This window comes from Passer domesticus, chromosome 10 (genome assembly GCF_036417665.1).
Source record: "Passer domesticus isolate bPasDom1 chromosome 10, bPasDom1.hap1, whole genome shotgun sequence".
Classification (NCBI taxonomy): Eukaryota; Metazoa; Chordata; class Aves; order Passeriformes; family Passeridae; genus Passer; species Passer domesticus.
In genome coordinates this window covers 18,942,138-18,964,411 of record NC_087483.1, presented here as the reverse complement: position 1 = coordinate 18,964,411, position 22,274 = coordinate 18,942,138, and the positions used below count along the sequence as shown (strand labels likewise).

At 40.0% G+C, this 22,274-nt stretch overlaps 1 protein-coding gene and 1 long non-coding RNA gene across 4 annotated transcripts in view; one reads left to right on the top strand and one right to left on the bottom strand.

The window, feature by feature from the left end:
* The window catches only part of RAPH1 (Ras association (RalGDS/AF-6) and pleckstrin homology domains 1), a 193,858-nt gene that overhangs the window by 74,700 nt on the left and 96,884 nt on the right, over positions 1 to 22,274 (bottom strand). The window contains exon 1 of one of the 3 annotated variants that reach the window (XM_064434204.1): positions 12,564 to 12,929. The exons of 1 other annotated variant lie outside the window; for it this stretch is intronic. The gene's annotated coding sequence lies outside the window, so the exon portion shown is untranslated. Of the gene's footprint in view, positions 1 to 12,313; positions 12,338 to 12,563; positions 12,930 to 22,274 lie in introns of those variants that run through there. One more of the 3 variants, XM_064434206.1, reaches the window with a different exon arrangement.
* On the top strand, positions 13,138 to 19,681 carry LOC135308780 (uncharacterized). The gene is made up of 2 exons (XR_010369157.1): positions 13,138 to 15,050; positions 17,624 to 19,681. It is a non-coding gene; the product is annotated as an uncharacterized LOC135308780 (long non-coding RNA).

Here is a 22,274-nt window from a genome sequence, read left to right as displayed (position 1 = left end):
TTGCAACACACTTTGAAGGATGATACATAGAAACAGAATAGATAAGGAATCAATGACCTTGGCAATTTCCCCATAATATTGAAAGAAATCTTAAAAACAATTATATTTTACTAAACTTACAGAAAGCCAAAGGTATGGGTGTTATGCCGTCTTTTTATTGTTCAACAGAATTCTAGAATCTTAACCTCACATTCTGATACTGCCTGATGACACAGCAGTATAGCAAAAGCAGGACATAACTGTGACTGGTGAGAAGTTAGTGCAATAACCACCCTTTGGTGGCCATGAACAAACATGCACATGGCAATTTTAGTCAAGCAACTAGCCAAAACCCCTTATTTAATGGACAGTAGCTAGAACAATCAGCAGCGAATTACTCACCAATGAGGTGCTACTATGCTGCAAGTAGCATTTGCTTTGAGCTGCCAGTGGACTCTCATGCTTATTTAGGAAACTGCCTGGCTGTGGTCCCATGGCAATATCACTGAGAATGCCTACCAGGAATCCATGTCTGACTGCCAGCACTGTTTCAATGGCACTGTCTCTTTCTATTCAGTGCAACCACTTACGAGCTCTGGAAATGAAACAGCTCAACCACAAGCCAGAGTGTGCCCCACAACATCATTCAAGAAGCAATACCTGTAAAAACCAAATGGGATGCATCCTAAGACCTTGTTTGTTCCTGGTCTCAACTTGCCATCTGATGTCACAACCTTCTCTCAGAAGAAAACCAGTAAAAGAGCAATACGTCTGTGGAATCATTCACAGCCTTTGTGGTAAGTAGTAAGGTCAATTCTAGCAGTACGTCTTTCCAGCTCTATTATTCCTAACAGTTAAAAAACCCTGCTTTAAAAAAATTCAATCAAGTCACAGAAACCAAATTCTCAGCCCCTTTTTCAATTCCTCTGCATCATCTAAGAACTCATCCCAGTTGAGGAGAATATGCACAAAGCACAGGACTAACACAGCTCATAAATACTATCCAATCTCCCACCGTGTGCATTTTGAGGTGGGGAATACCAAGAAAAATATCCTGCCCAGTTCTAAGTGGACAGAATATCTCCTGTGGGACAGTTCTAGCCAACAACATCTAAGAGCATGCATACAAACATAAACCCGAGTGCAGGAAGCAACCGGGCACAGAAAAAAGCATTTTTCTACCTATCCAATTTCAAATCAAGAAGTATTTCAGAAGCAAACTTTCCAAGATCAATTCCTAAAAAGAGGACAAGAGAGCTACACAGAATTTTCAAAACTACTCGTTGTTTGCAACTCCACTAAAGAAGTGGAAGACTGTATGAAGAAAAAAAGATGAATGTAACAAGAGAGCAGAAAAAGTGTTTCAAAGATGACAAGGATAGCATTTAATCCATAATATAATGCTTCCTCTGTGGCAGACCTAACTTCCTCTTTTAAAATGAAGTCCTGTTCCTCAAGACACTATAAAAGCTCAGCAATGCAGAGGGCACAAATCAATTTTTTACAGAATGCAAAGTCATGGATATTATTTCAGTGCTTATTTGATCATCTTTAAAGATCAGACTTTGTTACAAACACATATTCTAAATACAATCTATAACATATATTGGCAGTACAGCGGCAATAAAAATATGAAAACTGCATAGTTATCTATCTGCATGCCATTAAATATCAGGCTTCTGCATGCACATCTAATGACAGAAAGAACATCACTATTTGCTTCTGTTGAAATACAAGCCTCAAACCATACATTCAAACTAGTTCCACAGAGCTACACAGACAATTCTTGATGCACACAGAACCAGACTGCTGCTACCCTCCCCAGGGAAATGTTACCTATCACATTATGGATGCAAGCAGAACTTCAGAAATTATGGCAGAAATATGAAGTAAACTAAGAGTCTCTTTTACCGGACGTTCAATTACCTCACAGAGTTGTGCTCTTCAGTTTAACAGACGACTCCATCACAGTATTACACCTCTCCACAATGAGTCATGTCAAGCAAACTTTTAAGTTTTCTTTCCAAAAAGTGAACTAATAACATAATATTTTAAATAGTTAACTATCTACAAATTCCAAATTCTACTAAAAAAACAAAATAACTTCATATTCTACTTACCACCATTTCAAACAATGGCTATTACTATATTCGAAAAAGTTTGATACTTCACTATGAGTGTCTTGAAATAAACAGACATAATAAAAGGCAATGAATTATGATGCACAGTACCCATATAGTAAATATTTAGTCATACTGAAAAATAAGAAAAGTCCTACTTTTGAATATATGTTAGTTCAATATTCCTGTCTATACTGCCTGAATCATACTAAAATACCAAGAGTTCATTGCAATCCAGTAGAAGTAATTTTAGGAATGAAGCAGCAGCTGCTGAATCTATCAGTAGGCTCTGCCTTCTCAACTCTTACAGGCACTTTGTAATATAGCGAAGGCATGCGCAGTTGTAAACTCAAGTATTTAAATCCACACTGCAAGGCAAAAAGAATGCAGACAACATAAGGCCAGCTGCAATTTTTACACTTTCATAAGAGAACAACTGATCTTTTATCTTGCTTTTCAACTCACTCTAAAATAGAAAAAGAAAAGTATTTAGGCAGCTTTAACTAGAACAATGTCCTACACAAGACACATCAATATCTTGTAGCATTTATCATGTTTCATCAGATCATATGTACAGAAATGTTGTTCTCAACTGCTCACAGCCTGTCAAGAGTTGTATTATAGAGCATGCCAGATTAACCTTCTCTCAGAAAGTTAATAGTTAGCATTACCACAAAAAAAAAAAAAAGTATCCTAGTTTCAGGTGATGCACATTGTAAACAAAAGGAAGACCATGTACCTTCAGGATTAGAAAAATAATGTAGGTGGAATTCAACTTCACAAGGGGTTACATAAACCTATACAAAATAAAGACACTAGATAAAGTGTTAGTAAGACATTGCTTTAAAGCACATTCTCCTGTTTTGCAAATACAGTCCTATTTTACTGGTTAATGCATCTTTTACACTGAAGTGTAAAAAGACACGAGGCTGGCCCATGGTCACATTATACAGGACAAAATTTGCATTGTCATCCTCAAAATTAGAAGTATACACTTCACAACAATTACTGGAAAACATTAATCATCAGAAGTACTAAATAATGAGGAATAATTTAAAAAGTGAAATATAATACCATAACTTGCCTTAAGTAGTGCACTCAGATCAGTCTTTAGACCATAAAGCACGCAACAACAGGTTCAATTTAAACTCTTCCCATGACAAGGATAGCAAAACAGCATATACATTAAATCAAAGTAATTTGTATCAAGTGAATGGGTTTTTTTTCCATACACTATGTGTATTTTAAATCTAAAGGCCACACAAAGTTAAAATACTTTTAAATTATCTAGAAAAATAATAAACACGTAAAATCACTTCTTAAGCTTTCAGACCTCACTGTCTATCCAAGCTAACTTCCTATATGATACCTGTAAAAATATTAACTACCTGATCCTTCAGGAGAATGAAGATTGACACCTCTTTGCAAAAAGAGAGGCACCCAAGTCATTAAATTTCAAAACTGAAACAACGCTGACGTTGAAAGTGCATAGTCTGAAAATACTTTGTTTACTCTGTGCTGGACTTTCAACTTCAGAATACAGGCCAGTCATTCCAGAAATATTCCATTCCAGCTGATAGAAGTTAATTTAAGATTCAACACACACTACTACTAACTAATCCCAATTACTTTTTTTTTTCTTAACTTGTTGGTTTTGAGAACTTTCTGAAGTTTTTGTCCATATTCAAGCTGAACAGATATAAATTGTATCAAAACAAAGTTTAATTCACGCTAATTACAAGGACAGTGCTTTTGGAGGTTTGCTTTCTCTTTTATTTTTAATAGAACATCTCTGATTTTCACTAACTGGGATAGGAAGCACAAAAGGTTAAGCTGAATGCTGTACTATCAACTGAATAGCTGTTAACAGAGCATTCTTCATAAAGACACTATATGTTTTACTTGAACAACTGTGATGTGGGTATGTGGTTCCTCTTGAAAATTTCACTCATTTCCCTTGTTTCCATTTTCTGCTCTGCAAGCTGCCAGAAAGGAAAAAACACTCCCACTTTTCTATGGGACCCTCCTCCTTCCATATAATTGCTGAAAATGAGACTTCTCAATTTTGCTGTGCTTCTTAGAAAGTATCTCAGAGGTCTCTAATCCAGAACTGAACATTTCTTCATGAAAATAATTCTTTCCTTCTAAAATAGACAATAATTTACTTGTGGCAGTCACATCAATCTGACAAACAGCCTTTCAGTTCCACAGAACCGATCATACCATTAAGTTACTTATTAATAGACACAACAGAATAGAGGTGAAAGAAAAAGTGATCTTCTCTTACCCAGCTTCAGTAGAACTGTTCTCCTGACCTGTGACATGCTCAGAGATGGATAAAGTTTCAGTTTTTATTGCTTTGCAAGGTTACTAGTGACTGAAAACTACTGACTTCCCTCCTCCACCCCTAAATAAAATGCCCCAATTTAACAGAAGAACTAACTATTAGAAAAGACAAGTACTATTGACAAAATTCCAGAGCACCAGAAATGTGCATTGATACACAAAACTTGCAGAATGCTTCACCAGGAACAAAACGTGCAACCACCCATGTTTCTGTCAAAGCCACTTAGACCCACTCATTCAAGTAAAAGGTAATGCTCTTGAGTCATGCATTAAAGATCTAAGTGACAACTTCCTTTGAGAACGGATATTTGTATGGCATTTTTATTTACAGGCTTAGAATAACCTAATGAGATTTTTCATGATGGAGAGATTTTTTAAAATGCACTAGAAACCACATTTGTGCTAAGTCTTTCGTCATCTCTGAATGAGAATGATAACTGACACCTTGGAAGTCCAAACTTGCATTGGTGTATGAAAACAAATTCTAACAATGATTAACTCAATTTTAAGTGGTGAAACAAGTTCACAGTGATCCTTCTAGCAAGGAGCAGAACAAGAAGCAAAATCAGTAAGGTAAGGATAAGTAGTGTTTGGCATGTTTGGGGATTTTGTGTGTTTTTCTTACATCTAGTCTCCAGTGATCTTTACACATACAAAATCAACTCAAGCATAGTTTAGTGGTGGACTTGGCAGTACTAAGTTAATGGCTGGACTTGATCCTAAATTTCTTTTCCAACCTATGATTCTATAAATAAAGACAGCTTGGAATGCTTGGCTTCTGGCATAGAATCAAAAATCCTATGCAAGATGCCTCATCACTATACAGGCATGAACCAGGCAAGTCAGGAAGAAATCAAGAACCATACATGAGCGAGAAACTGCTGAGGAACAGCCAACAGTGCTGAGGCTTTAAGTCCAGACACAATCCACAAGTATTGTACCACTCACAAAACAACTGGGAGAAATCTCCCTGGGCAGCAAACACTGCCCTTGCTTCTGCAGGAATCTAGAGTAGATATTGCATTTATTTTACATAGGGTGTCTTGTTCTTGTAGACACAGATTCTCAAAGTTAACACAGTTTAAGAACTTCAGATCTTACCCTCATGTACTCTCTGGCAACAATATGAGAAAACCTGAGGGAACATTGTCATAGTCATAATGAAATGGTTTCACATTTGTTAGAGTACTTCTCTTCTTACCTAATTCAATACTTCTTGTTCTAAATTATAAAAGAGTAGCAAGCAATGAGCTCAGACAAAAGTAGAAAAAAATCCCATGGGATTAAAATTAAGACAATTAGTATGCAAGCAGAGTATTTCTGCAAAGCCAATAAGCTTCCCATGCCAATTTCACCTCTGGACGATCATCATTAGGCTGCAAAAATCAGTCTTGCTCCTAAGACACTTGCAAGCATGCTGAAAATTTACTCTTTTCAATACTGAGCTAGAACCCATCCCAGTTTTGTGAAGCAGCTAATCTAAATAAGTACAGATAACATTAGTCATCTAGATATGAAAATGAAATTATTTACAAAATCATGGGGCAAATTATTTCCTACAACAGATTCTGAAAGCCTGGACAGATGCATTTTCATATCTGTAAGATGCAAAGAGCAACCTGGAAAGGTGTTTTTCCTTGTTTTTTAAAATTACTTTATATTCCAGAAGTGAAAGAACCTTGAATCTGCAAAACAATATATAATCAGGATCTAGGAAGATGTATAGAAGGATGTAGCTTCTCTTCTTTCAGCAGCTCCCAACACATCACCTCTTCAATTTTATCATTTTGGCATGCTGTGGCTTATGCTGTTAACTGGATCACAGAATTTATATGGATTTAATATTGCCTGTCTCTGGTTTTTAATGAGTATTTTTAATGCACAATAGTTTAGTTATCTCTAAAGCTACCTATGGATAATTCTGTCAAGAAAGGTGTAAGGGGGAAAAAGTTCTCTGGGCTCCACTGCTTCTCTTCTGCTCTTGCTAATATTTCTTTAAGGGACCTACAAGAAAGGGAAAAAAAGCCCACTGTGTGAAACACAGTTCTTGAGATTGGGTCAGCTCTGTCAGAGATGCAAACAGGGACTATTCCATGTTTAGCAAATGCATCTGTACAGAGATTAATGACAGGAACAAGTACATAAACAGCACATGGGGAACTTTGCTTCTTTCAAAGAACCGCATATTTGTTTGGCTAATGCTAACTTCTACAGCAACTCCAAGCCTGTAGCGACATCACATCTTTTCAGCACTGGTGTACCACAAGGATCAATTCAGTAACTTCATAGTTAAATGTAAGCATACCTCTCCAAATCTACAGGACCTTTGACAGAGAGAAAAATCTGTCAAACATAATTACAAGATACTTTCCCAGCGATTAAACCAATCAAATCAGCATTTCAGACAGAGTATTTTACCATAACAATCAATGGAACTATTTAAAAGAAATTCACAGACACCAAAAAAGCATTAGGCTTTTTTCATCACTGATTGAAACAATATAGTTGAGCAAAACTGTCTCAGCATAATGTCTAAATTGCAAGAAGAATAAAATTCTACATACAAAAAAACCCCCATATTATGAATTCTATATTGTAAAGTTAGCATTTTTCACATGATGCAATGACTTACTCAACATTTACTGCTGCACTTAGCAGGAAATTTGATTACGTATATTGAAAGGATTTAACTCTAAAGGCGATATTAGAGTAAGTATTCAACCATTTGAGATGGGACTATTTTATCATCAATGCTTGATACATAGTCATTATTTGCACTTCTAACACTATTCAATGATACAGCCTTTAAAATACAATTTTACAAGCAGATAATGCACATTTGCCAATTAGAGTTTAAATAAGCCTCACAATTAAGTCTTTTGGACAATTCCAAAAACATTTTTTCTTTTACCATGACCAACTGGATTTTAGAAAATGAAGTATAAGTTTGCACAGAGCAATCCTTGATAAGTTTATGGTATTTCCTCAAATAATTAGCAGAACTTTTCACAAGTCACTAATACACAACTGCTCAATAGTAGAAGACAACACTACGAGCTCAACAACAGTTTTAGCTTGAGGGAGCAGTTTTACCAGGTGTTTAAGTTCACACACTAAGACCATGATGACATAGATTAAGCTACCTTTCCTGTGCTGCAGATGGCTGTTCTTAAAGTGGAAAAGTAGGAACATGACAACCGAATTTGCACAGAGATGAAATCTAACCATGTACCAAGCAACAAGCTCTACTTGGAGCTTTCCTTTGGGGAGCAAACTGTTCCTTCCTACTGGAAGAGCCAAGAAGACAATGATTAAAGTAACTACAAGAAGCAGCTTACTGCACATGTTGACTGTAAGAACAGCACAGTTCCACTTTTTTAAAATTTACTTTAACCAGGACAAAAAGACACCAGGAATACCACAAGTTGTACCAACTCAGCAAACTGCTAAGTCTCTGGGAAAAGGGAAGAGACAATCACAGCACCGGCAGCAGCGAAGGACCCTATGCCAGCAGCAGGCAGTGAACTTCAGCTCTCACTATCATATGAACAAAGGCTTCTGCCAGGCCCCCTACAGCTGCTCCTGAAGCTTTCTGAAAGGTGAAGTTATCAGAGAGGATGAAGGATGCCAATGAGCTTCCCTCCAGCTCTTTCCTGTATGTGTGTTTGAGACAGCATATTTTTCAAATGAGATCTACATTTGAGAAAAATTATCAGGGTCTATACTTAACTTCTCCAAGACTTTTTTACATGAAAGTCCAATACAAGTAATAAAACTTAGCAGTCATAAAACTGAACAGTGATGTCACTTCTTGCTCCTGTTTCTTTCTAATCCTGATCTGCTAGAAATCAGCTATTCTGTTGTAATAAACAGTAGAAAACTGAGGTGCTTGTATATATGAACACAACTTGGCATTCTAAACACTTGACAGAGTACCCTCCTACCGTCCATGAGCATTTCAGCAGATGTCAAATACAATGATTAGAACAACACCATGTTAACATTGCAATAAAGGATGATTATTCGGGCAATTTTCACAGAAGATAAGAACAATCCACATGCAATTTACCATTTATGCTGTGCAAGATCAGTGCATTTTTACCAGCAACCTGAGTTCTCGAACACTATAATATTTACTTAAGTAAATATAACAGTTTTACTACTGTGGATAGTAATTCCCTCACCAGACTCCCTATAATATTTTTGTATAAGAATTTTCACCTTTTACACTGGTGGCTTGAAAACACCAGAGGCAATGAAGATTCAATCACCTTTTCAACAACATTTGCTAAAATTATTTTGATGGATTTTTGAGACTAGAAATTCAGTAATGGGTAAAAATTATATTGTGACTATTTTTGTACCATCCCTTGAATTCCTTCCTCACCCCCAGGCCTCCCTCCCTCAATGTCCCCTAAAATCCAACTAAGTCATAGAAGATGGCAACAAATTATTTTCCTAATATTTAATGTCAGGAAAATTTCAAATCCTTATGTATGTCATCTTCCTCTGTACAATACAAGTACAGCAGTAGCTTGCAGACCAAGACATTTCAAGAGCTTTTCACTAACAGATGAATTTTAAAAAACAAGTTCAACAAACAATCTATTTAAGATCTTACACCAAACACTTCTGCTAAAACAGGACATAGAAAATAACTAAAACTCCTATTTGGAACGAAACAAAAAAGTGACTTTAATTCACTAGAATGTCAGAAAATATCAGTCAATATATCTGGATCAAGTTGCATAAAAATATTCTACAGATACTTTTCTTAGTCTATATACAGTTTTCCTATATGGAGGATTAGAAGCAACCTCTATCATTACTGAATTTCACTTCTTTCTCACAGGGACTCATTTGTTTAATTGGATAATTATTACTTATTTCTAGTATTAACATATAAAAACTAATATACCATTTTCAATGGACATTTTCTTAAAGTGATGATAACACTTGGAGATTAACAAGATAAATTTAAATCCCTTGCTAATCTGAAGAACATCTATAAATGGCAATTATAGTGCAAGTTTCTTTACTGGCATTACCTAACCTAGTAGACATTCCTAAAGGTAGAAAACATTCCATGTGCATGCTCACTCAAAATCTGTGACTGCCAATTATCAAAGGTATTTTTTGAATTCTTAAGAGGACTTCCTCAATATGTCAACTTTTGTTTCATAATTTACATTTTCTGAAACAAAATTAACACTCCACATATACTCAGCAGTCTGGTGTCACTTCAATGCATTATTAACTCTTAGCAATAAAACAGATCTGGAATGCACCTTTTTATAAGGCTTGTTTATCTGACATTACCTGATTCCACTGTAAACGAACACATTTTATTCCAGCAATTGCAGAGAAAGAGTGTGAAACTTGGCAAAATGGCTTATTGTTGGGGCCAGAAACATAAATTAGACATTTCTGGCTTTGGTAAGTATTTGTAACAAGTTCTAGATTTAATCAGCAGGATCTTCAGTATGAACAGATATTAATGGGAAGTTGTGGAATACATTATTTCAGTTCTACCTGAAAATTCCATAATGAAACTATTGTTTAACATAACAAAAAAGGCAGAGTGTGATTATTTTGCAACCTTTGGCTTCATTTGGAAAACAAGTGATTTGGATTCTACTTCTATTAAGAAGGTGATATAAATTAATGGCTGAAATCTTCAGTACCATTCTTCCTAGTATTTACCTAACTGGCTTAGTCACTCAGATTTAACTCTGTCCCAATTTGATAGGTTTTTACTTCCCTCTCCAGAAGTTGAAAAACATTTGAAGAAGGAAGGCAAGTATGACCAGTAAAGATGAGACTAACACAGGATAAAGATCTACAATTTGAAGCACAAAGAATTAACTGTTTCTAGCTAGAAAAGCCACTTGATTCTATCAAAAAACTTAATGCTGAAGGAATAGACAAAGGACCAAACTCAAATAAAGAAGCAACCACTAAAGAAGATTCATGGTTTGGGGGAAACAAGGCAATACCCATAGATTCTGACAGCCAGAACTCTGAGACATCCTTTTGAAAAACAATGCCTCTTAAAACCAACCCCAGCAAACCCTTACCTACGAAGGGCATCGCAGCACTTTCACACAATACTTTAAACCAACAGGTGTTCTCTGTACCCAGGCTTACTTCACTAAGAAAGGAACAGACTCCAACACACAGGAAGTTGAAAACTGTTTATGTCAATATGCTTGCTACTCCACTGGAAAAAAACTACTTTAAATTCAAACCTGAAGGCAGTCGTCTCAAGATACTATGCATGGAAGGCAGATGGAAGGTTACATAAAATTTGTCAGTGTTCTCTTTCATATTATTTTTTATACTCTTTCAAGAAATTAATAGCCAGTACACTGCATTTCTTTCCTTAACTGTGGTTTATCTCTTACTAATACTTTTCTCACTGTCATCACATGCTGAGTCAGAGAATCAGTGGTACAAGGATGCTTCATTGCATATCATCTGAGCATAAAAAAGAAGCCATTTTAAGGAAATAGCTATCTGAAAATGAAAACTGTATGAGGGCAATAAATAAATTCCTTGGTGCCACTTACCTGTTGTATGAAAGCAAAAAGCTTCTATAACATGGATTTCTGAGTATCATCCAGTGATACAAAAAAATCACATACCAACTCAGGTGCAGAAAACCAGTTCTGTGTTCCACTATCCACCACACCCACCCAAGAATTATATCAGTGTACTAAACATGGATATGTCTAGATCTTTATAAATCTCATGTGGAAAGTATTCCCTAGATTATGACCAAGACTTTTGCTCTTCAAGATGATTTATCAAGTAGCTTTACCATTCCTCTATTTTAACAGGAAACTTCTCAGCAGAGAAAAGCTGATTAAAGACAATAAAATTGGAAGATCTGTTGTCCTAGACATATTGTTACAATAAACATCTAGAATTAATAAATTCATTCTTCTTTTCTAAGGTATTTAACAAGCTAATGTATCCATGTGTTGAAGGGCACTAGGCGAAACAGACAAAAAGAAACAATTTGTTCAAAATGGAGTGGGTGTGATTCTACAGTCTCACAAAACATCCACCCATCACACGAATGGTAATGTAAAGACATTAGCCATATGAAATAGTTTACCATTTGCCAAATGGCGTGTACCTGTAATCCACCAGTAAAAAATAAATTGTACTACAGACCGCTGTTCACCTCCTCCTAAACACCTATAGCCCAGTAAAAATATAAAATACTAGTAAAAATGATAAAATGCAGAGACAGTGTCCAAACACGCGGGTGATTGTTTTCTGTCCCACAAGATAATAAATCCAAAAGAAAAAATCTTCCAAAATGAACAGGTAAGTCAGTGGCTTCTTAAGACAACCAGCATTAGTGCAGGAGAAAAATAAGTATAGCCATATGAATTTTACAAGGTCATGTGACACTCGTGTATACAGACACTCCTCCTTTCCCTCCCACCGTCAATGATTTTCCCCATACAGAAAAGATAATATACCACACTTCCATTTCATTAAAACCAACGCAGGCATCAAGCTTGCTTGGGAGGCTCTTTGCAAACCAGTCTACCTTGAGTAGGTCGTATGGCTTAAAAAGCTTAACAGATTTCAGGTGTGGTGTTGGGTTTTTAACCCATCATTCCTCCGTGCACAAGGAACGAGGCTTTGCGCGTTTTGTTCCGCGGCTGGCAGCGCGCGCCTCGGCGATGCCTGCGCCGGGGACCCGACCGCCTGCGGCTGCACAGGGTGGAGACTCACCCAGGCTGACATTGTCTGCATGCCACACACTACATCCCTCGCGCATCCCCGGCTGGCTTCCCAGCCTCTTCGCAGACATGCCTCATTCGGGGAAAACCCGGGGGGCACACACATACCAGAATCCTCCACCAGTCACCAGAGCCTCTTCAGAAAAAACCCCCGATGGTGCCCGGGGCGTGGAGGGGCGCAGGGCACAGGCGCGGGCCGGTGAACGCGCGCCCCTCCCGCGCCCCTTCGCTCCGGGGCTCCCGCCCAGCCCCGGCGGTGGCTGGGGGGCCGAGGGGACGCGGCAGGAAACGCCGCCCGTCGGCTCTGCCACCGCCGCCCCCCAGAAAAGAGCGACATGAAGGCGGCTCCACCACTCACCTCGCCCCGGCTCCCGGGGAGCCCCGGCGGGCAGCGGCGACGCCCCACAGAACAGAGGGGCGAGGCGCGCCGGATTCGCTCCTGCTCGCTGCCGGCGGCGGCACCCGGGTCCGCTCCGCCCGCAGACCTCCTCGGCGGCTGCTGTTGCTGCTGCTCCTGCTCCTCTTGCCTCTACTAATGGTGGCCGCCAATACCGGTTCCTTTCGCCGCTCCCTTCCTTTCCCGTTCCTTGTTTCCGCCGAGCGCGGAACCGCCTCCGCCCGGCGGCCGAGGCGCGTCCCTGCCCAGCAGCGGAGACGCCGCTCCCCACACGCCGCTACCGCCCCGGCACCGCCACCGCGCCGGGCTCCCCCCGCCGCTCACTTCCGGCGTCGGGCCGCGCCTCGCCCCGCCCTGCCGGGACCGCCGCCAGCCACGGGGGGCGGCGACGGACCCGCAGCGCCGGAGCGGCCGTTGGGCGCGCGGGGGACGGTTGGGCGCGCGGGGGGCCGTTGGGCGCGCGAGCGGCCGTTGGGCACGCGGGGGGCGGTTGGGCGCGCGAGGGGCGGCTGGCTCACGCGGAGCCGATCGATCCCCGCGGAGCCGATCCGATCCGATCAGATCCGATCCGCCGGTGCCGATCCCTGGAGCCCATCGATCCCCGCGGAGCCGATCCGATCAGATCCGATCCGCCGGTGCCGATCCCCGGAGCCCATCGATCCCCGCGGTGCCGATCGATCCCTGCGGTGCCACTGCCCGCTCAGCGGGTCCGCCCGCGCCGGGCGGTGGCCGGCGCGCTCTCGGGGGGCGCTGCCCGCGCTCCAGGTAGCTTGGGGCTGCGGTTGCGTCCGCAGGTAAAGGCGCTGCGGGACGTGCGCTGTTCCGATCACCGAAGGTTTCTGTAGTCAGCAAATTACCAAATCCTACCGAAATCCACGGTCGTGTGTCCCGCTGACCGGGGGCCAGCCGCGGGCCGCGCCGCCTCGGCTACGGAGAGTTTGTCCCCGTTCCTCGTCCTACCACAGCTTCAGGGCCGAAGTCACCATTTTTAAAGTTATTTACACAATGGAATAAACGCTACTTGCTTGCTACTGCAAGTGCTGCGGTAGGAGGGGAGACTCGCTGCAATAGAGTTCATTGCCTGGGGGCTCCAAGCTGCAGCGCAGGAGGGGCGGCATGCACGCTGCATCCGCCGGGAACGTGCTTCCCCCCGTGCTACAGCCGCTCTACTGTGACACGGCACAGGCATGTTTTACATCAGCGTTTATCTGTCAGGATTTGACAGGCACAAAACTTCAGTCAGTTAAAGTACAGTATTTTCCATAAATGTGAACAATTATGCAAAATGACGCTTGTTTTACTGCTGTAAGTATACTAATTTAACAATGAAATTAAAAGCTACGTCAACAGCAACATGAAGATCTGTTTAAAATACAAGCTAGTACTTGGAGAAAATTATTTTCATGTGTACATACAATTAAGTAATTTGAAAAACAAAGTTCACCCATTTAATTCTAACATCTAAAATCTTTGCCATATAAATTCACCTTAACATGTAATCACTTTAAAATTCTTGACAGCATAATAAAATGTTGCAAATTAACAACATCCCAGACAAGATCAAAGTTATGGATGCAGAAATATATAAATTATCAATATGGAATAAAAATACATGCATTCATCACCAAGAGACTACAGTTGTCTTCTGGAGTTGCAAATAAAATATTTTTAACCCAACTGTTCCAAATTCTAGACAGCTGCTGATACATTGCTTCATGGTTTATGAAGTTCCGCAATTAAGAGGCATCTGGGATCACATTATTTAATAAGAGTGATAAGTACTTCAGTTTTCAGTGCTGTTCTGCACTTGCATATCAGCAGTGAGAGTGAGCTGGCAGAGACTATGAATCTGATGTTATCAGCAGGTTAAACTTTCATCTGGAGGTTGTATTAATCCCACCACACTTTCCTGCTGATCCTCCGTGACCCTGAAGGGATTAGAATGACAACACCTCCCCCAGAAGCAGGCTTGAGATGGCCGGAGGAAGCACGGGCAGTGCATGGGCAGTGCAAGGAGCAGCTTGGGCATGCCATGGCCAGCTTCCTTATGGCAGCTCCATAGCAGCTGACCCAGAACAGAAGCGCTGCCAAGTCTCACGTTCTGCACCACTGCAGCTCAGGAACTGCACAGCCATGAAGTGTGCAAAGCTTCATACCCTCAGCTATGAAATTCTCTCAAAAGGAAAAGGAGGCTGCAGCTGACTACTGCAAACTCTGGTTTTGCCACGTGGAAATATTCCCTTATATCAAACTTGCTAAGTTGTCCCTGAGCCTGAGCAGACAATAGACAGCAGAGTTGATTTAATGCAGGGTAGAGACCAGAGCTAGACCATTTGAAGCTTGAGGACCCGATTGGATCTGTGTGCATCCTACCCTACAGATATAAGTTACTAATGTAAAATCCTCCCCCAGGCCAAGGAAAGAATGCATACCTGCAGCAGATGTTGGGTAAGGTTTTCAAAGTAGTACAGGAAATTTAGTCATACATCTGCCAATGAAATTAACAGGTAATGAATTAAAAGAATAAGTGAAACCTTTTGAGAAGGTTAAAAGGTTGGTTTAAATGTATATCTGCATTGAAATAAAAAAGGATAAAATTGATCATTTTTTAAATCAGGGCAATAATTCCATGGCTATTGACCCTTTCTTCTCCCAAATGCTGCATATGAATCTCAATTTTACTTGTAGCTAAGCACTGTTGGCAGCTGAGTTTCATTTTGAGTCCTTCAAAGGTTTTATTTTCTGTATTTAAATAATCCTAAATAAGAAATCATTAAATAGGCAAAGGTTACATAGGCTTCTGGATCGTTAGACATTGGGAGAATTTCCATGAAGGACACACCAAGCAAGGACTAGAAATATGAGAGTTCAAAATTAACAAAAACCTCTCGTCTTGATTGCTTTGTTGGACCTAAGAAAACTCAATGACTTGTGCAGTAGAAATTTCATATTTTGGTGAAGCCCTGCTGTATCTGACCTAGACTGTCAATCAATATATGTGTGTGCATGTATAGGTACAAATATCCATGCAACTGTACCATCATGGAACCTCGAGCACCTATGGTGCTGCTCTAGCAAGAACAACAGTCTGACTCTTTTCACCTGCTTCTTTATGAATTTATTTTGCCAACTACAGGGCTCAAGGCACAAAATCCTTAAATAGCCTTTCCTGTTCATCAATAGCTTGTTCAATCTATCCTGTATCTATTGCTGCTGCCCTAGCTATAATGGCATTTCCAAATGGGAATTCTGACAAAGTCTTACAGTATTTCTTAGTAACAGGTATAGCACCCGTAGCCATTAACATCAATAATTCAGTTCATCCAGACTTACGTTAAAAATGTCTTCTCTCAGATCTTATCTACTGTTCATAAACAAGGATACCTTGAAGCAGTTCTGACATTGCAGCAACTGGTATGATGACAGCAGTAGCCTGTAATAGGAATGCAGACTTGGACAGGAGCTTCTGGGGTTTCAAGCCAGCCAGCATGATACATAATCCATTGTAGAAACTCCTCATGTTCTACATTAAGGCCACTAAGCTTCCTCAAGGCTACTGTTTGGTGGGGAGGCTGCTGCTATTTGCATTGGGGGAACAGGCTCAGAGGAGCACCAGCACAAATACTGGAATGAAAATAACATTTTCTGGACTCATTTAATCAGTGTAAATGAGAAAAAATCTTGGGTAATTCCAGCTGAAGTACTCCTGAGTTACAGTGGCATGACAGCTCTGAATCCAAAGCATGGAATATCTGTGGATGAAAATATAACCACTCTTTTCTTTATGCACTTTCTCTTCATTCCACCTCTGAGAACTAGAGAAGCATTCATTGTCTTTCTCAGGTGATGAGAGAATAAGCTACTTAGAGCCAGAAATGAAACCTTGTTCATAGCCAAGGTCTGAATTCTGTTCTTATCAATGCCAAATCAGTCCCTTGCTTGGGAGCAGACTTCAGACTTACTATTGATACCCTTTTTATGGAAATGTCAGCATTGCAGACTACCAAATCATCTATCTGTAGCAATCATTATCATTATCAGTCCTTTTAATGAAGACTCAAACCACCCCATCACACATCTCAATAAATCGGCCTGGCTAACACATGCCAAAAAACCATTTCTTCTTGACCCTCAAAGCAATCAGCGTATGCTGCTGAAGCAGGAAGCTTGTTTGTCCCCTGCATTGTTGTAATCTGGTGCATACAGCTGCAAATGTTGTCTTTGCTCACAAAGCTTCTTAAATCCGTTTTTTAATTCTACTAAACTCTTTGCCTTGATGACTGCCCATGACAATTGGATTCCATAGACAGAAAATATACTGTATGAAATCGTATTGAAAACGTTTTCTGGAAGGTTTTGCTCTATGAATTGGGGCATAGAGGCTGCAATTAGCTGGCTTCAGTACCCACTTGATGAAATTTCATCTTACAGGAAGCTCCCCTTGCCTCCATGATCTCTGCTACCCTCCATTACTCTTTATTCTGCACAGCTAATTTTCTGGTTCCTTTTTAAGTCATCTGAGGCAAACCCCGGCCCTCATGAATCTATCAGAGCACCTGTGCAGCCATGCACATAAAAACAGGGAAGGAACAACACACACACAGATTAGCATCTTCCAACATACAGGGCACCACAGGGACTCTCTGGACTCTCCTCCCAGGCTGAAGTCAGTAATTGATTTTAATGGGAGCAGGGCTGAGCTAATGCTGGCACTTTGGAAAATCCCACCCAAGGGATTCAGTGATATTGAAAGTGCTTGAGGCAGGTTAACTGCAGGCATTTCCACTAATGGGGAATGGCGCAGTTGTCTTTATTAATTTGCCTTCTCCAAAGTGCAATTAGAATGTATATATTTTTATATCCTTAGGAACAAAATAATGTAAAAGGATTCTGTTTCTAGAAAGTCTTACTGAAAGGCAAGTAAATCAGTGATTTTCTGCAGCACAGTTACAGGCTTTAATATCTATCACAGTCCGCAAGAATCTATTAATACTCTCTTGCTGCCCTTCTTTTTCCTTCAGCTCACTCAATATGATTACAAGGGAAAATAAAGTCAATGTGGGTCCCAATCACAGCAGATGCACTGGCTATTTGTAAAGCAAGGTTTTTCATCATCTTCCTGGAGACAGGAGAACCAATACTTTTCTATCTGACCGTACCTTCAAAACCAAGAAGAAGAAATTTCACTGGTGAAGATGAATTGAAAAATGGCCATTAATATGGGAAAGAAAAGGTAACATGAACTGGAATGAGGTGTAAACAACAGGAAGAGGGATGATGTAAACAAATGCTAGAGGACATTGTCTCTGTTATGGTCAGTTTTTGGAAAAGTCAGTACAGGGTAAGCGTGGACTAAAAAAGGAACCAAAGCTATGGCAACCATTTTGCAAATAACTCTACAAATAAATACAGTCTTTAGCTGTCTCTGAAAACTATGAGATTACTCATCCATAAAAATGCTGAGGTTCTGGCATATTATTCACTTAAAATACAAATAGTGATTCTTTCCCATTCATTTATTCTAAAAGACTAGAATTTTAAGCACAGTGGCAAACATTACCACTTCAGAAGATCCCACTGCTATAGTGTAATGGCAGAAGTTTGGTCATCAACATCACAGTGAAATGACAGCAGAATACCAGAAGTTTTGCACTGCTTTACATAAAAGAATCAAGACCACAACCTGTTTAAAATACTGAGCGAGGATGTGTGGCAGAGTGAAGTGGGAAAAGAAACCCAGTTTGTTTCTCTTTGCTACTTCTACTTTATGATTCAAATTTTTCCTGCAAAGTTCTTCTCTTCTTGCAATGACCTTCTTGATATGACTACACTGGCTCTTCAGGTATAAAGGCTGTGCTTGATACCAAACTGGAAGAGCCCCAGGATGAGCCAGGGGCCTGCATCAGGCATTTCTCTGGCTCAGGCTGGAAAGCACTTCTCAGATCTTCACAGTTCATGTTATCTACGTTACCATTAGAGAGTGAGGCATAAAAAAGCAACAAGTAGTCACTTACCTTTCAGATTACTTTTAACCTATTTTTACTTCCTCCATGACAACATTTCTCATTTTATACTGAAAATTCAGCTCACTTCAGAAGTGAGATCTTTTGCTTACTGCGGTAGAAAAAGGGCATTTTAATGTAAATGTTGAAAATGTTGAAATGTCCTTCTACACTTTATATGCAGTTAATGCTCATTACAGAATTATCTGATCTGATTTAATAATTCCTAAAGTGTAAATTATTTTATCAATGTGCAATAAAATAGAGTTAACAGTTACATTGTTGCTTGAGAGAGAACTGAATTTTGGATCTTCAAAATGTTTCAATGTGAAAATCCAAAAGACTCCTTTTAGTTTGCTTTCTTTACAGAGGGAAATTCAGTCAAACCCATTTGTGCACTGGCCATAATTGCAGGGGGAGCTTTGTGTGGATGCACTGCAGCAATGTGACACAGTTTCTGGAGCTGCAGAGACAGATTGACACATCTCTGGTATACTCAGTACTGACAGTTGTTTGTTTTTCCAATCACTATTAGCTGTTCTTCCCCAAATATCTTCAGCCACATCTTGTCCTCAGATCTCATCCTGGAAAGTGACCTGATCAAATAGACTTTTCATTTCAGGAGACGCCTGGCACTAATTTATTTGGAAGACCAGGTAGAAAGTACAGCTTTCCCCAGAAGTTCTGTTATTTAACTGCACAAAAGGTTTACAGAGCAGAAGTATTTTTTTCCCTGTCATTTTTATGCATATATGAAGTATTTGATATATATCTTTTAAATTACACATTAGGATTTCCTGGAATTTCTGTTTTGACTGCTTAAGTGACATGGGCTTGACTGTTAACATTTTTTAAAAGAAGTAGTTTAAATTGGTGCAGTTGTTCTTTCAGTGAATGACTGAAAATAGTTGTGGAAAGTTTCAGATTCTTTTTTGAACAGTTGTAGATAACTGGACAGTAGATTTTTGAACAGTAAATTTCAGTATTTTTATCATTGTACTTTGAAATAGCTATAATTTATTTTATAACTGCCATTCTGAATTGAAAAATGGAAAATAAACATTTTGGCACGTTTAATGTGGTCTGTGTGATGTTTCTGGACTTATCAGAGAGAGCTGTCATGATTTTTTAAATAATTTTAATGATGAGGTAGGAAAAATTAAATGGCACTTAAGAATAACTTTGAAGATTTTTATTCAAGATTTGATGAGCAAAAATCCAAGCAATCCTCATTAGTAATTCCTTCAGAAAAAATTTCCTTTCTGAATCTTAATATGTACTTTTGAGATACATGACTTGGGAGCATCTGTATAGGAAAATTCAACTGCTATCAGGTGGTTTCTCTTAGTCTTAGACACATGTGCAGAGTTATATACAGATCACCCATACATACACATAATGTATGTTTGCATGTAATTTGTTCTCAAGTACTCAGGATTACCTTTAACTAAATGAAGAGTGGGATTAAGTGAACATATGGTGTTAAGAAAGCTGAAAATAAAATCCCCCTCCATCTTACTCTACCACACTTATATTGCTCATTAGGGGATTACTTCTAAGTCTGTGTGGACAAGCTTTCTGAGGAAGGAAAGGCATAAAGTTCCAAAGGTTATGAGACAAATCCTGCAAAATCATACTAAGTGAAAGGTACCTTGTTTTTTATTCATATCTTGAAACTCATTTTTCACCTGTACTGTATCAATTTGTACATGTAGAGGAAGAGAAGACCCAGTGGATTCTTTTGATTCATGTTATCTCAGATAGGTGTTCTGTAAGTCACACTACAGTCATAGCTGGAATCTGCCTTCCTGTTAATATCTTTTCATAAATGCAACTGGAAAGCTCATAAGCCTACACTGAAGTGATAGATTTTTCAATCAGAAAAATCTATGCATTTATTTTTAAAGGTTATTTGTGAAATTAGATTCAAACCCCATGATTTTTCAGATTATTTACCTCACAACTAAGCTTAAAACAGATAAGAAAAAACTTGAAACATCCATTGTATATGCCAACTAGTAACAAACTGGATAACACAGTGTGAAAATAACATCAAAGGACAGAGCCCATGGTTCCCCAGCAACTCTATGGTTTTGTATTTATCTAGTGTAGCCCAGTTCATGCTTACCAACCTCAGTGAGTTCTTCCCCTCACCTTGGAAGCACCTTACTGGCACTTCTCTTTCTTGAGTTGTGTGTGTGTTTGTATGCTACGTGATTCTGCTGTCCTCTTACTCCCTCCAGGGCCTCTAGATCCTCCCATAGGTCCAACAATGTTAACCAATTTGCCCAGCCCAGTACACCCTCATCATAGGAGCTTCAAATTCTTGTAAAACTCATCAAAATCTAACCATCTCTTCCACTTTTACTGATCAGTTGCCCTCCTATAACTACAAGCTATCTTCTCCTTAGAGAAGGAACAATAAATATTAAATTTTCAAATAAACTCTCTGGAGCAATCTATGAGGCCACTGCTCAGTCCCTTACAAATCTCTTCCATGTACACTCCATTTGGACATCTGTAAAGTAGATAGCACCACCAAAGCAACCAGTAGGAATACAAATGTCTTATAGCAGCAATCTGCCAATGCTTACAGTGCACAAAATCTATGCAACTGCCTGTTTTTATTTTTGCTATTCTTGTCCTTCCTTTCCCATTTCCTCCACAGGATATTTTTCCACTTTTTTCATTGTGTCAAAACTTATGTCAGCTCTTTAATAAAACGTATGTCCCCTATCACACCTGTGTGAGTATCTGGCATAAACAAACACTGAGAGCAGGGGCAGGACCTGGGTTACCACACCCCTCCTGCTGCCTGTGCTGTCAATACTGACTCAGGCAGCAGGCAGCAAATCCCACAGATCCAGGCTGCATCAGCTGTACAGCAGAACCACTGCCCTCACAGCCAGTGTGCGAGCAGTACACCTGGTGCCCTCGGACACAGTGGCCAGCCTGGAGACCCTCAGCTACCTGGCCAGAGTGACAGCCTCTGCAGGGCTGCTTCAGCAGCTCCAAACAGCTCCATCCACCTTATTCCATCAAGACAACATTTCTGCACAGGAGCCTGAGTTCTGTTTGAGTACAATAATAAATGGCAAATAATAATAAAAGAAGCCTTTTAGGGGCTTACCCCCGCTGATTTACAAATGCATTGGAAAACATTCAAGGTGACAGGCTGTGCTCAAGTCTCACCAGACACGAGATCTGGGCTGCAGCTGCAGGCCTGTCCCCAAGGCAGGTTATGTTGTGGTGGCAGTAGGGCTCACAGCTCTGTAAGCTGGGCTGCATGTCTGCTGTAGCATGTCTGCATGTCTCCTCTGCTGGGACTGTGGAGCAGGGGATTGAGGGGCGGTGTCAGACCCCTTGCAGCTGCAGGAGGAGGAGGGCCCTTAATGCACTGGATGTAGCAAGGTTCTTAATGCGCTGGCTGCTTCCTGAGAAACTCTACTCTATCACAAGCAAGCCACAGTGGTAATTAGGGTCTGTGCAGCTGGGCCAGGCTGGGGAAGTGAAGACTCAAACTGCAGCTGTGTCTCCTTTAAATAGTTTATGAGTGGTGCTCACTTTGGGTTTTGTTTTACAACCAAGTAGAAACCAGCCCCAGCAGCACCCCATATGTTCCTTGTCTTTTGTTTGCTTGGGCATGTTTATTGTACAGGTTTACTTAGGA